General features: G+C 39.3%; 1 protein-coding gene across 4 annotated transcripts in view; it reads left to right on the forward strand.

Annotated features, from left to right (window-relative positions):
* The first annotated feature begins 248 nt into the window (after nucleotides 1–248).
* CALCOCO2 (calcium binding and coiled-coil domain 2) overlaps nucleotides 249–16,154 on the forward strand; it is a 34,163-nt gene continuing 18,257 nt past the window's right edge. Inside the window, exons 1-5 of one of the 4 annotated variants that reach the window (XM_081343624.1) lie at nucleotides 250–390; nucleotides 1,316–1,365; nucleotides 3,784–3,862; nucleotides 8,233–8,288; nucleotides 14,514–14,557. The gene's annotated coding sequence lies outside the window, so the exon portion shown is untranslated. Of the gene's footprint in view, nucleotides 391–1,315; nucleotides 1,366–3,783; nucleotides 3,863–8,232; nucleotides 8,289–14,513; nucleotides 14,558–16,154 lie in introns of all 4 variants that reach the window. The other 3 variants (XM_081343623.1, XM_081343626.1, XM_081343625.1) reach the window with 3 other exon arrangements.

A 16,154-nucleotide genomic window follows, 5' to 3' on the forward strand; every position in this document is an offset into this window, starting at 1 on the left:
CAAATGAACAAGCTTCAGTTTGAGTTTGATCTGAAACCAAAAAAAAGATGAAGGATCTACTAAAAGAGGCTCTTGAACCTCAGTCCTGAATCCCAACCGTTATTAACTCAGAAGATTATAGGCGCCGCGTGCTGCATTTGCACACATCTGGAAAGAAGGTCGGCGAAGAATGCCTGGAAGAAAGCTTTTTTTATTATTACAAAACTACATTTCCCAGTATACCTTGCAAAGCTTCGGTTGTAGCATCCCACAATGGGCGTGGGAGTTTCGTTTTTCTTCATAAATCGAGAAAGCGTCTCTTACTGTGAGTGGAGTTGCGTGCGTCATTCGTTTTGAGCAGTCTGCAGTTCTAGTGGGAGATCTTCGGTTCTGCTAACCACCGGCAAAGACGTGAGTAGGAAGTTAAGAAAAGTTTGGTTCTAGCAACAAATTAACAATTTCGTTAGCAGGTACGACGAAGAAAAAGCGCTTTTAAAAGACGGGGTGAAAGTCCAGAAGGGACGTTATAAAGAAGGTCACACTGTTATACTTTAGCTGTGTATTTTGCTTCTCTGGTTTGCTGCTATATTGATTGTTCCGGAATGACTGTTCACCTAGTTGAGGGATAGGCAACCTTGCCTCTTTTATGAGTCATGGACTTCAACTCCCAGAATTCCTGAGCCAGCATAGCTAACCACCGGCTGGCTCAGAAATTCTGGGAGTTGAAGTCCATGACTCATAAAAGAGGCAAGGTTGCCTACCCCTGACCTAGTTCTGTAAGACATAGTCATCCAACTTGATGCCCTTCAAATGGATTCCATTTCGACTTTTCAGGACAAACATCTAGGGGATATAGTATATTTACTGTGTTTTTTCTGATTTCTACCACAACTTATTGGGAAATGTGATTCAATGATTATTGGGTCTCAGAAAGCAAAGGGCATTAACTGTTACTTGCTGCTGTAATGTATAGTGGTCAGGAATTCTTTGGGGAACAGTGCATCAAAGTTCCTGTTCCACTTTTGCTTTGATTTCTCTCCAGGAATTCTGTGCGCATGCATGCCCAATCCTTCAAGGCAGTTCTGGAAAATGAACTGTATTTATTTGCAAAATTCTGATAGACCATGGAGAAGATGCATGTAAGAAGTCTTGTACAGCATATTAGCATTATGATATGCCTTTTCCACTTTATTGCTTTATTGCTAGGTTTCCCCTAAGAATACCAAAGTGAGAGGAACTTTGAGACAAGTTATATAGAGTTATACAAAGCATTAAAGGTTATAAAGCAGTTGTTTTGCATATGTTAGAGCTCTATTTCCTCTTCTGACTTTTACAGATAGGACTTGCCTCAATCAGTAGAAAACTAGTACCTGCTGGGATAACAAGGTAGGTGAGCTAATTGTTTGAATGTATAGAACAGGGGTGTCAAACTCAATTTCATTGAGGGCCGCATCAGCATTGCAGTTGCCCTCAGGGGGACAGGTGGGTATGGCCTGGGTGGGTGTGGCCTACTGGGTGGGCGTGGCTAGAGTGCGTATGGCCTACTGGGTGGGCATGGCCAGCTCTACATCGTTCGCATCAAGGGTGCCTATGGGGGCCTGGGCAGGAGTGGGACAGATCTGACGGTCTCTGGCAGGAGGAGGGTCTCTGGGCCAGGGTCAAGGCAGTGGGGGCCGTTCCCTCACTGTTTCCAGGATGGCTTCGCGGGCCACATGAAACCACTTCGTGGGCCGGATGTGGCCCCCAGGCCTTGTGTTTGACATGTCTGGTATAGAAGATAGCATCCTCATAGGAATGGGGTTTGAAATAATACCTTACGAAATCCAGCATCAGGTTTCATAATTGCATAGTTTTATTTTTTTTGCTTTTCCTTAATCATGTCTAAGCAGTAGAAAATGTTGAGGGGAGAGTCTTGGATTGGATTTGGTGCCTTCTACTTTTATAGATCATTAGATTAAAGCTATACCTTGCTCATTTTCCAACAAGTTCTTGCTGAATAGTTCAGAGTTTTTCCTGCAATCATCCTGACAGCTGCTTAAATCTAATGAATGAAGTGTTGAGTGTCCTACCATACATATTTGTATAATTGAAAGTTCCCAACTTTTTTTTGTCCTAGTCTTTATTTATAGCATCTGCTCAGGGAGAATTTGCTTTCCCAACACTTTCTCCATATTCAGAAAGAAATGCTGTATTCTATATTTACATATTAGACTACTGTGCTGTCCAAGGAAAAAGAGTGGCGGTGGGGGTTATACCATGGCTAGAGTCCATAATATAGCAAACAAGCTGAGTTTCCAAAGAATTTAGGTTTTCTTTGTATTTTATTTTTATTTTATTTATATTTCCCATTTCTAAACCATCCATCTCCCTCAAAGTGTCTTTTTAACAATTATGGCTCTTTTAGAGCTTCTGCTGGGATGTGGAATGTTCTGCTTCCTTAATTTGGCTACCTATTAGTTTCTCATTTGAAAGAACACTCATAAGAGTAAAATAACACTTGTATGATTACTTTAACCTTCTTTCTAATGTATTATCAGAACTCTGAAAAACTTGTTCCATTTCTGATCTATAGCAATAGGAGTTGGAGCTTGCCCAGTGCCGAAAGTAAAGATTATTTTGACAGAAATATGCAAGTACTATTACCCAGCCAAAAAGAGTTTCTGAGAAAATGCTCAAATTACACACACATGCTCAACCAAGTTGCAGTAATATATGCAAGTTCAGCCTTTTCATTCACAAAATCACAAATGAGAGGAGCTTTATTACAGACTTGATTACATTCAACAGTAATGTCCCAAACCTGGGACCACTAGAGCTTTGATCACTAGGCATTGGGGCAGGACATAGGGCACTTTGGTTTTGAATGGTACAATCACTTTCCCCATGAACAGTCCACTCCCCATCTCCACCATATCTCCTTAGCATCACCATCATGTTATTGTTTGTCCTCTCCTCTCTTTCCCATTCCTCCTGGCAGAATGGTGTGTAGTTTTTAACTACATGGTGTTTAACATGATAGACTAGAAGTGGGAGAACCCGAGTTTCAGCCCTGTCTTAGATATAAAGTCACTTGGGTAACCTTAAGCCTGTCACCACTCAGCCCTGAAAAGACAGTGAAAAATCACTTCTGAAAATCCTTCCTGGAAAACTGCATGGACTTATCCATGTACAAAGGCAATTGGAAATAAACCTCCATTTGGTTATCAATGACAGACGCTCGCAAATACAGAACTTTTATTATACACATTAGAAATCTACAACATTACATTACTTTTTGACGTAATCGCCATTCACATTGAGGCACTTGTCATAACATCTTACAAGGTTTGAAATTCCTTAGTAGTAGTCGCTCAGCGCCAAATCTGGGCTATGGGGGGGGGAGTGATCAAAAACATCCCAACGGAACTGCTTCAAAAGTTTTTGGGTGCGTCTAGCGGTGTGCGGGTGAGCATTATAATGAACCAAAGTGGTGCCATAGAAAATCCTGCCAGATGTGAAGAAACCAAAGGGGTACTGCTAGTGAAGTTCATGGAGTGTGGTTCGACCATCACTTCAGAGGTCTATTGTGAAATGTTACAAAAACTCAGACGAGCCATCCATAAGAAGCATCAGGGCATGCTGACTTCTGGTGTGGTGGTGTTTTATAAAAAACAAGGCTGAAAATAACAATTGTAAAATGTTTGTGGCTACAGCTGATGGATGTCACATGCCACAGCATAGTTCAGGCAGATATAATCCACTTACGTGTAGATGCAGAGATTTAGATTCTTTGCAATTAATACTGAATTTCGTTTGCATCTCTAGTCAGGGACATTGAACTCAGTTTCAGCCCGTCATAAAACTGTTAAGAAAACCACAAGTTCAGAACTGTTTCTGCTGTTTGGTAAGTAGTACTTATTTGACGGTCTCCTGACACAATTAGTAATCCCATAGTTTCAATTGTTAAAGAGGGCATACTGGCTTTAGTTCTTAAAAAAAATAAAACATATAAAATGTTTTCTCACTGAGCAGTTGGCTCTTATCTAATTATTATTTTACTAAGCCCTAGAAGTATGAGGGCCACTTCAGTGTGGGTAGTGGTTATGGTGGTGGTAGGATAGCCTGAAAAAGTCCAGCTAACGTGGATTGAATTTACGGAAGGTAAAGGTCATGCTGTTAATATCCCTGCCCACCCCCCCACCTTCCTGGGATTACACAAGGTTAAGAGAATTTATTTCCTTTCAAGGCATTGCCCTGATTTCTTTCTTGCTTCTGCCAATGTGGAGTGTAACACAGAATGAATACAAGTGATCTTGGCTGCAAAATAGTTTGCAACCGTATCTGAATAGTCTGAAGGAACTTTGTTCTGCCCTCCTTTCTCAATAAGAATGTGCCCAAGAGCAAGAATGCTTTGTGCTTAGTTTAAAGGTAGCATGGATCATGCTTGGAGGGTAGATAGTTCCTGTGCAAAATTCTTATCATTAACTTGGCTCTCATTCTGCAAAGGGAATCAGAAGGAGAGGAAGGGAGAAGGGGTTCAACACTGTAGGGGGGAAGTAACTGCAAAACTGATTTACAAACATCAAGTACAATAAAGAATTGGAGATCATGGGAAGCAGTAAGTAACAATGTCAATCAGATTTCTTCATTCACCTCCATTAGAAGACTCATATAATTGTCACTCATTGATGTTAGCAGGCAACAAATCACTCTTTGTCTGTTATCTTTCCAGATTAAAACAGAAATACAAATGTATGATTAAACAATTTTTCAGTACTAAACTGAAATGAGGTATTTTTTGTTAATTCCTGATCTGTTTTCTGATACCTTTTTGAAAATCAGATTTCCAGTAATGTTGCATCCTGAATTCTGCACTTGCTGTTTGGAAAAAAACATACATAGTGAAAAATAAATGTGGAGCATGATTGAAAATCTCAAACTAAATATCAAAATTGAGGAATTGTACAATGAAAGCAAGCCTGCTTTTCTCTTTAAAATGGAGTTAACTGAAAGACTCATAGAATAATTGTGTTTGAAGTGACTATGGAGATTATCTAGTTCAATCCTGCACTTAGTCCCAGATCTACTTCTCAAACTCAGCAACTTTAAGACAGGTGGACTTCAATACCCAGAATGCCCCAGCCAGCAGTGTATACTATCAATAAAATAGCAAATCTATATAGTTGCTGTGAATGTGTGCAAATAAATAACTACAGGTATTGCATATTGACTCCTAGAGGAGATCAAACCTGACTGCTCTTTAGAAGGCCAGATCCTGAAGCTAAAACTCAAATACTTTGGCCACCTAATGAGAAGGAAGGATTCACTGGAGAAGAGCCTAATGTTGGGAAAGATTGAGGGCAATAGAAGAAGGGGATGACAGAGAATGAGATGGCTGGATGGAGTCACTGAAGCAGTAGGTGTGAGCTTAAATGGACTCCAGAAGATGGTAGAGGACAGGAAGGCCTGGAGGAACATTGTCCATAGGGTCGCGATGGGTCAAACACGACTTCGCAACTAACAACAACATTGCATATTGACTAATATCTTTATACCTGATTTCACTTATGGCTATGCAGATGGATTATTTGTTGTATTTAGTACAAATTCTTGTTATTTTTACTTATTCGTCATGTGAATAAATACCTCATAATTCTATTTCACAGCTGTTTTTTGACAGCTTACTAAAGTTTCCGTAAATATACCGTATGTGTTATATTCGGAGACCCAAATCCTGAGTTTGAGAATTTGTTTTAATATGTTTGAACCAAGTTTAAGTTTCAGTGATTGAAAAAGACTTAAACATGGGCTTTCCCAATAATAGCTCAATACTTTAACCACTACAAGCATCCTTTTCAGCCCAGCAACTGCTGGAAGAGATGCTTATAAAAATTGTTTATAATAGAATTACAACTTAGTTAACTCCCTCCTGCAATATTGATACATCTTTTAATGAGTATTAAAAGCTCAGGAGCCATGAGAAGCAGCAGCATCCCTAAGGGGATGGTATCAGCTATATTCCTTTCAACATATTAATTATGGAATTCAACATCAGCATCAACCTGATGTTGATGAACTAAACTATACTTCCCTATAGTTTAGTCATGCTCACTTTAGCAGCTGAAAATTATGGTCCAGCATCATCTGAAGAGCTGTGTATTGAGCTTCTATTGCTATTTTCAGAATGTAATGTCTTCCTGACCATTATTTGGGGTCCTTAAGAGCTGCTCCATGGAGCTCTGTTTCCTATGAACACCTTTTCCTGCCTAGTGCCTTGCAGCTACATAGGCTATTTCACTCATCCTCAGCCCAAATTTTAGGTGAAGAGAATTGTAGACTGGGACACATGGAGAGAGCCCTTGGTGGGTGAAAGCTGCCTTATTTCAGTGAATCAAGTTATGTAATGCTGAAATAAGGATTTGCCAAATACTACAGGGCCAAAAGAGATATAGGCCTGTCTTTCCAATCAATCAGGGGGTTCCCAAAGTCTGAGCAGAAAGCATATATGGATGTTAAAAAATGTTGCTTGGAAGAAACTGCTGAGACCAAAGCTATGTTGCCATTAGATTTACTTGCATTACCAAGAAATGTTTTCTGGCCTACACTTGATTTTAAGCCTCTGTGGCTTTAGTTTCATTCGCAGATCACATTACTGATCTTGACAGCAACTCTGGCTTTAGTTATAAAAGACTCCTTCTCTTAAAGTAAAACAGTGGAAAAGTAAAGATCATTTGAGAAAGGCATGATGCTTACTATTTGCTAAAATAGTGACAGCAACAGTATTAAAATGGGATGGGCTTCCATTAACTGTATATGTTGAGAGGAGGCAGATCATAATGAAGTGCTGTTTTCCAATTCTTATGCAGCCCCTTCCCAAATGAGTTGCTCCTATTGTCTGTTGAGCAAATCCAGCAAATCATTTTATTGGTCAAAAGTGAAACTCCACCCACCAGTTTACAAGTATTAGTGCTTTTTCCCCCCCTGTCACCAGAGTCAGTCCCACCTGTTATGGGAATTGAATGAAAAAATACAGTGCAATCCTGTGCACTAAACTTAAAGACCATCAAGATCCAAATCCATGGGAACTTGTCTTGTATAAATTCTAACTTTAATAAAAGGAATAATGAACAAGCAGTAGCACACTTTGGTAATTAACTACTTTGATCCGACTCTTTGCTTTGCTACTATTAACAATTACCAACATATTTTTTGAGGCTGTGTTGGAATTTCCTTATTCTTACCAAGTTCATTCTGAGCTGGGATGATTAAAAAAATCAGACAGTTGTATGAAATTAAGCCAAGAATAATGAAAGCAAGCTGTTTGATGGGCAGTGGCAAACATCTATCCATCCAGCCCAAGTTATAGACATAACAGTCTGTCCCTTCTTTACCAACCCCCTATCCACCCATCCAGTTCCCTCCTCACATGATTCCACATCAAGAACCTCCTTTCTTGCATCTAACTTTTGTAAAAACACATTTATCTAATGAGAAGCTGTCCTTGGGGTATATACCTTATCTCACTTCTCCGGGCAAGCTGTCTCCAATGCCTGTGAATAGTGAAGAGTAAGAAAATCAACAAGTCTTAAAACAAGATGTGGTTTCTCAATCTAAGTAAAAGGGTAAACGCTCAGATAAAATGTTCTAATACTTATTCTAATGGCTATTTTAAGAATTTTTTCTCTTTGTAGGGCCACTTCTGTTCTTCTCCGCTAATGACTATTAGGAGGACATTGATCTTTATTCCAAACTCCAGATATAAAAAGGAGAGGACTGCAGTAATTCATTGGGAATTACTAGTTGAGTTCATTGGGAACTTTTCTTCTTTTCCAGACTGGCGGCTTACATTCTTCCAGACATTTTCCTTGTATATTTACCATATTTTAAATTTCTCCTATAAATAACATCAATCAGCTACTTGTTGCTTGGGAAGTTAGAAGTTATTTTTGGTAAGCTTCATGGACTTGCTTAACTTGATATCCATGCTGCTTAGAGCTATTGTGTGTTTAGAGATCTTGGTGTTCCCAGCTAGGCTTAACCTGATCCCTGACACCACCAGCATCCTCATTGCTACATCCCAATTGTATCCAATCCTGTGCATGACTCCATTCATTATGATTAGTTTATAGAGAATTGTCAGAGGATTTTGTAATACTTTAAAGAGTAACGAGTGGGTTGCTTTGTGCTATGCTTTGAATTAGATTGTGAAAAGATACTTTGGGACTCAAACAATCACCTGTCTGCACTTCATTAATGTGTCATATCTTTTTCTAGCATCACTAAGCTGCCTCAGAGGTTTCCACCACAGCTGTACAAATCTGGAAACAGAGGTAGGCAATGCTGCTTGTGTCCCTGCAGTTTCCAAAGTTCCTGTTCCCAGATAATAATAATAATAATAATAATAATAATAATAATAATAATAATAATAATAATAATAATAATAATAATAATAATAATAATAATAATAATAATATAAAGTTGGAAGGGACCTTGGAGGTCATCTAGTCCAACCCCCTGCTCAGGCAGGAAACCCTATACCATTTCAGGCAAATGGCTGTCCAGTCTCTTCTTAAAAACTTCCAGTGTTGGAGCATTCACCACCTCTGGAGGCAGGTTGTTCCACTGGTTAATTGTTCTAACTGTCAGGAAGTTTCTCCTTAGTTCTAGGTTGCTTCTATCCTTGACTAGTTTCCATCCGTTGCTTCTTGTCCTGCTTTCAGGTGCTTTGGAGAATAGCTTGACTCCCTCTTCTTTGTGGTAGCCCCTGAGATATTGGAACACTGCTATCATGTCACCCCTCACCCTTCTCTTCATTAAACTACACATACCCAATTCCAGCAACCGTTCCCTATATGTTTTAGCCTCCAGCCCCCTAATCATCTTGGTTGCTCTTCTCTGTACCCTTTCTAGAGTCTCGACATCTTTTTTACATCGTGGTGACCAAAACTGGATGCAGTATTCCAGGTGTGGCCTTACCAAAGCATTGTAAAGTGGTATTAGTACTTCACTTGATCTTGATTCTATCCCTCTGTTAATGCAGCCTAGCACTGTGTTGGCTTTTTTGGCAGCTGCAGCACACTGCTGGCTCATATTGAAGTGATTGTCTACTAAGACTCCGAGATCCCTCTCAAGAGTTACTACTATTGAGCAAGGTACCACCTATACTATACCTATGCATTTGATTTTTCCTGCCTAAATGTAGAACCTTACTTTTTTCACCATTGAATTTCATTTTGTTAGATAGTGCCCAGTGTTCGAGTCTGTCCAGATCCTTCTGTATCTTAAGCCTATCTTCTGGAGTATTGGCTATTCCTGCCAGCTTGGTGTCGTCTGCAAATTTGATGAGTTCCCCATCTATCCCCTCATCCAAATCATTAATGAAGATATTGAAGAGCACTGGGCCCAGAACAGAGCCCTGGGGCACCCCACTACACACTTCCTTCCATGTAGATGCGGTTCCATTGAGGACCACACGCTGAGTACGGCCTGTCAGCCAGCTACGAATCCATCTGGTGGTAATGCTATCTAACCCACATTTTTCTATCTTATCAAGTAGTAGGTTGTGATCTACTTTATCAAATGCCTTACTGAAGTCCAAGTAAATTATATCTACAGCGTTCCTCTGGTCCACTAATTTTGTCACTTGGTCAAAGAATGTAATAAGATTTGTCTGGCATGATCTGTTTTTGACAAACCCATGTTGACTTTTAGTGATGACCTTGTTTGTATCAAGGTGTTCGCTGATTTGTTGTTTGATTATCTTTTCCAGAATCTTCCCAGGTATTGAGGTCAGGCTGATAGGTCTGTAGTTTCCTGGATCTATTTTTTTCCCTTTTTTGAAGATGGGAACTACATCAGCTCTCTTCCAGTCCTCTGGCAGTTCCCCAGTGCTCCAGGATCTTTGAAAAATATAGTTCAGTGGTTCTGAGATCACGTCTGCCAGTTCCTTGAGAACCTTGGGGTGTAATCCATCTGGTCCTGGTGATTTGAACTCGTCTAGGCTGGACAGGTGCTCACTTACCATTTTCTTGCCTATCTTAACTTGCGTTTCTATTCTGTTTTTTATGGCACTGGTTTGGGTAGGTTGGACTGTTTTTTCCCTTTGTGTAAAGAAAGATGCAAAAAACGAATTAAATAGTTCTGCTTTCTCCCTATTGCTTGTCACCTTCTTGCCACTTTCCCCCACTAATGGACCAATCATTTCCTTAACTTTTTTCTTGTTTTTTATATGTTGAAAGAACCTTTTTTTGTTATTTTTGACTTTGGTCGCAAGCCTTAGTTCATTTTGAGCCTTAGCTTTCCTCACTTCATCTTTGCAGGCATGGGCTATTTGCTGATATTCTGACTTAGTTATGTGCCCCTCTTTCCAGTTCTTATACTTGTCCTTTTTATCTTTCAATTTATCAGAGAGTTCTTTATGCAGCCATGCTGGTTTCTTTTGAGAGCTGTTATTTTTCTTCTTTGTTGGTATTGTACTAGACTGGGCCTTTATTATCTCACTTTTCAAAATTTCCCAAGCTTCTTGAGTTGTTTTCCCCTTTAGGATTCTCATCCATGGAATTCTTCCCAAGGACTCTCTAAGTTTATTGAAATTAGCTCTTTTAAAGTCCAAGACTCTAGTTTGGCTGTGTTCTATTGCTTGTGCCTCCAGAATGTTGAATTCCAATATTGCATGATCACTTCCCCCCAAGGTTCCTGTGGCTTCGACACCTTCTATCATTTCATCTCTGTTAGTGAGAATTAAATCCAATATGGCTAATCCCCTAGTTCCCTTCTCTACTTTTTGGGAGAGAAAGTTGTCTGCTAGGTTTGACAGGAATCTGTTTGATCTTCCACTTGGTGCAGAGTTTGTCTCCCAGTTGATATCAGGGTAATTAAAGTCCCCCATTACTATTGTGATGTGCTTCTTACATACCTTAGTTAGCTGACTAGCAAAAAGTTCATCTATTTCCTCTGCTTGGTTGGACGGCCTATAGTATACACCTATGGCAATGTCATTAAATCCAAACCATTGAAATCGCTATTAATAAATGCATTGTTGTATCATCTTATTGCTGGGGTGTCAAACTCGCCACATCATGTGATGTGCCGTGACGTATCACGACTTTTCCCCCCCTTACCAGAGCTGGGGTGGATGCTGCTTCCACGTGACACATCTGGCCCATGGGCTGGCAATTTGACACCCCTGCCTTATTGTCTCTCCCAAAACTCTATTGCTCAAGGAGGCTTATATGAGTGTTTCTATAGATAATTTTAAGGCATGTTTTTCTCATCTTTCATAAAAATGTAAAAGCAATATATACGTAAATCTGTGTCATCAACAATTGTGCAGCTTCCCATTTTTTTGTTTTATTTATTTATTTGTATCCCACTTTTATTAGTTTTACAAATAACTCAAGGTAGCAAACATATCCAGCACACCTTCCTCCTCCTATTTTCCATCCCTCTGAGGTAGGTTGGGCTGAGAGAGAATGACTGTTCAAAGTCACCTAGCTGGCTTTCATGGCTAAGGCGGAACTTGAACTCATAATCTCCCTACACATCTATCAGCTTCTCTGTCTTTTAAAAAATAAAAAGCAGATAGGAAGAGGGTATGCTGCAAAATGCAAAATTCTAGCATTATTTTATTAAGGAAATATCTGTAGGCGCCACAAAATGCCAATGAGACATTTGGAAAGCAGGGATTTGTGGGCATTTTTTGTCTGTCGGTGTCTTTCATGAGGAGGATATCTGCAGGGGTTTATTTATTTTATGGGTTTATAAGAACTCTCAAAATTCTAAAAGTGCCCCCAATCCAAAAGGTTTATCTACCGCAATCAATGATTTAATTGGCCAAAAGAAATTAGAGACACTTTCCCTTTACACAGTTCCTATCCCAGTCTAAATAAATGTTCCATAAATGTAATAGAATTAGACAGGAAGTCGTAGCTTTGATTAGCCGCTGGCTAGCGGGATTCCTGTCCTGAAATCTCTCCTTTCTCAGGCTATTTTGGGGTAGGGGAAAACACTGTCTTTATTCCTTAAGTTCTTTTAAAATTGTAAGGACATTTGCAAATCTTGTGTTGTATGCTGAAAAAACTATTTGAAAGGAGCACGTCTGCCTAAATCTTTTTTTGTGGGGGAAGAAGGGCAGTCTGTGTATCAAACAATGGTACATCATACGGTAAATGAGAAATTCTTTTCTTGGCTGTGACCTCCCTATTTTTCAGTATTCTTTCCAAGGAAACTATGTTAACACCAGTATTTTTGTTTCAACTGTTGGCCCAATCCAAGACCAGGTTCAAGTTAACCATCACTATAGGGCAGACATGTCAAACACAAGGCCCGGGGGCCGGATTCGGCCCGCGAAGCCATCCTGGAAACAGTGAGGGAACGGCCCCCACTGCCATGGCCCTGGCCCAGAGACCCTCCTTCTGCCAGAGACCCTCAGATCTGTCCTACTCCTGCCCAGGCCCCCATAGGCACCCTTGATGCGAACGATGTAGAGCTGGCCACGCCCACCCAGTAGGCCATACGCACTCTAGCCACACCCACCCAGTAGGCCACGCCCACCCAGGCCATACCCACCCGGCCCCCTGAGGGCAACCGCAATGCTGATACGGCCCTCAATGAAATTGAGTTTGACACCCCTGCTATAGGGCAATGAATTCATGCAGAATAAGGTGTAATGCAAACTCTTTATTTCTGTTGTAGAAATAAAGGAATACACTTGGGACCCAAGTTCAAATCAAGTGTACCTGTTGAAATTCAGCAAGCTCTTTTTATGCCATAAAATCACATGTACACATCAGAATATCCTGATCTTCTATAACCTGTTCCTTGTTTTAAGGCATGCACGGTTTAGGCTAATATCCTATAATGTGCGTGGGGGGAACACTTAATTAATTAGGTTCTCCACCTCTGGGTGTGTTTTTAACCTACTAATGATAACTTTCTTTTACCTTTGAGCCTTTGCCAACACATTGTTAAACTCAGCTAAATGCCATGTTACTTTCCTTTGTTCCATTAACGGGCCCATTTGCAGAATTCCTTCACAAGGATACAAAGCCACATTCTGCCAGCTAGTCTATGTAGCAAGCATTTGCAATTAATCTGTGAAGTGTTTGTGGTCAGCCCCTTTAGCTTCTACTAGCATTTGCTAAAGAAGAGGTCAGTTAACTGCTAGTAACTAGCAAAAGCACAAACATGGAGTAGCACATTCATGATTTACAAAAGCTCCTAATGATTTGTTAGCAAACCAATAAGCCAAATATGCCCGGCTCTCACTAGGCTAAGTGAAAACTAGGCATTCTTCCTACCGTTAGTAGACCTGACTTTGTCTTAACCATCCTTTATTTTAGATTGCACAGCTCATTGCACTCATGTAGCTACATTTTTATTACTTCTGGTTTGTTTTGATTGCTTTTATCTTTGACTTCCCCCTGAAATCTATTGAAGTAGGCTAGAACATTTTATATTTATAAATACTGCATTTTGAATGTATCAATATGCATTTGGAATCTTATTGTTCCAAATTAGAATGGGATGGAATGGAATCATTGGAAGGGACTTTGGAGGTCTTCTAGTCCAGCCCTCTGGTCAAGCTGGAGACCCTAAAATATTTTGAACAAATGATTGCCCAATATCTTCTTAAAAACCTCTAGTAATGCAAGCAATATTATGTTGGCTTGCAAGGTAATCTCTAAACAGGCTAGTTTGCAGAGAATAGTATAACCGTACTTGGGGGTAAACTGGACAATGCTTGTGCTTGTGGCATATCGTCCAAAATTTGCTCAAACTGAGTGGCACTACCATTACTGTTATAGATATGGCACAGATGCAACAACAGGTAATTTAGGCTAGACTTTATTTTACTGAAAAGTGCTTCGAAAGTGTTTTAATTAACTTAATCATTATACGCATCAGAGATCAATATTTAGAGGCCCATCTAATATCTCCAAGAAAATTGCATCTTGGAATGTAAGGAGAAAAATGATAAAAAGCAAAAATATAACAAAAATATGTCTGCAGAACTAATGAAGAGGAAAGCTATAACAGATCTGAATGATGGTGGTCTGATTTTGTGGAATTGATAAGTATATGCAAGACAGTGCTTTTTTTGTAAAAGAAAAAGGTGCCGGAACTCACACATGTCATACAGCCTGCCTTGCCTACCCTACAAGGTTCCATCCAAAAAAGGTGCCGGAACTCCGTTCTGAGCATTCTGTGAGAAAAAAAGCCCTGGTGCAAGAAAGTAAAAATGTACAGTTTAATTAAAGGACTAAAATTATGACAAAGTAGAAATCACTATCATCCATGTTACTGTTGATGAAAATCAACTGAATTATAAGTTGATTAGAGATGTTTTTCAGACTTTAATGAATGATAATAGTCAAAGAATCAGAAATGAATTTTGGGCAAACAAAATAATTTCCTATTTATTTTCATTTCCTATTAATTGAGAAGGGTTTTACATTTGATTGTGTAAAGTTGAAAAGAAACTTCTAATTTCTTTTTTCTTAAAAATAACATTATTTTTAAATGGTAGATTTATGTTTTTTATCCTGTTCCTAAAGAAGAGGCGCTATTTTCTCTAATCACATCCTTTAAAGGCTACAAGGTGAGCTGGCATTATAGAATTTAGTTTTCTTTTTCATCATTATTATTTTACTATTATGATATCCTAATTATTTGCAAGTAAGACCATAGACCATAGTGAGTCCTATTGCATATGCTGGAGATAAGGGATGCAGGTAAAGATATCTCCCAAAAAGATAGTTGTAGGCTGCACTAATTACCAATCAGCTACAGGAAAGTGGGAAGGGAAGCTATAAACATAGTGTTTCCGGGAAAGGAGGTTTGAGAAATTCAGTGTTTCACTTTATGGTCATAAAATAAAATGTTGCAGTGCCAGACACTAAGTAGGTATACTCAGTGCTTTTTTTGTAAAAGAAAAAGGTGCCGGAACTCACACATGTCATACAACCCGCCTTGCCTACCCTACAAGGTTCCATCCAAAAAAGGTGCCGGAACTCCCTTCTGAGCGTTCTATGAGGAAAAAAGCCCTGGGTATACTTGCTCCATTCAGCCATGTTTTCTTCCCTGATAATATTTTGTGTGGTAAGAAGTACAGATTTACTACATCTATCCCTTGCCATTGGCTGTGCTGGACAGGGCTGTTGGGAGTTGATCCAAAACATTGGAGGCATTCAATTTGATTTCATTACTCCCCCTTGCATTTCCCATTCCAACCTCATTCTGTAACTCATTCTGTATCTGTTGAGAATCTGTAGTTCTCAGCCTGCTGTTATTTCTCTCTTGTCCATGTGGCTGGCATCTGTTGGGAAATGTCCAGCCATGCAGGGCAGAGGAATCAGTTGGGGAATTAGTCTTGAAAATTATGCAGTTGCAAGAGCTCCAGCACTGACATACACACACACACACACACAGCAGCTTCATGGAACCTTATCTATCTGTTTCCAAAAGAAAGCAAGTAGTCTGGGGATGTTGCTCTACTGTTTGGGCTTGACAATATCATTCTGATTGCAAAAGGAGTATTATTTTTAAAAATGAGTTTGCTATGTGGTGTAGTTGGTTCACATGGTGTGGTAGGATGGAGGGTTTGTTGTCACTGTGTGTTGGGGGGAGAGAGCACGGGGGGAGGCTCAGCTAATCTCAATGTACACATGTTGTACTTTGACAATAAAGGTTTATTTATTTATTTATTTATTTATTTATTTATTTATTTATTTATTTATTTATTTATTTATTTATTTATTTATTTATTTATTTATTTATTTAGAAGAATGAGGGCATAGTTTGCTGGGCTGTTCTCCTATGCAAGTCTCTTTCATTGTATGATTTCTTATGAATGTTATCCTTAACCCTGCTACCACCCTATCATATTCCATAAGAAAGTCACTTACATGCACATTGTCATAAGATAATTTTGATGATCAGAAATCTTTGAACATGTTTTAAATAATGCTACTTAATTTCTTAATCAACATTTTAAAAATGTTAGTAATAACATCATTACATGGACAGCACAGGTTGCTAAGACTTTTAAAGTGCACTATGGATTCATCTGAATATGGAGTACAGTATCTTGCTGTTTTCAGTAATAATTGCCAATAACAGAAATTTAAGATGTTCATATAGCTCCAAGAAAGTAATGCACAACTTTGCATCATGAGGTCAAGATTGATGAAAACAGT

The sequence above is a fragment of the Vipera berus genome (genome assembly GCF_964194415.1).
Source record: "Vipera berus genome assembly, chromosome: Z".
NCBI lineage: Eukaryota > Metazoa > Chordata > Lepidosauria > Squamata > Viperidae > Vipera > Vipera berus.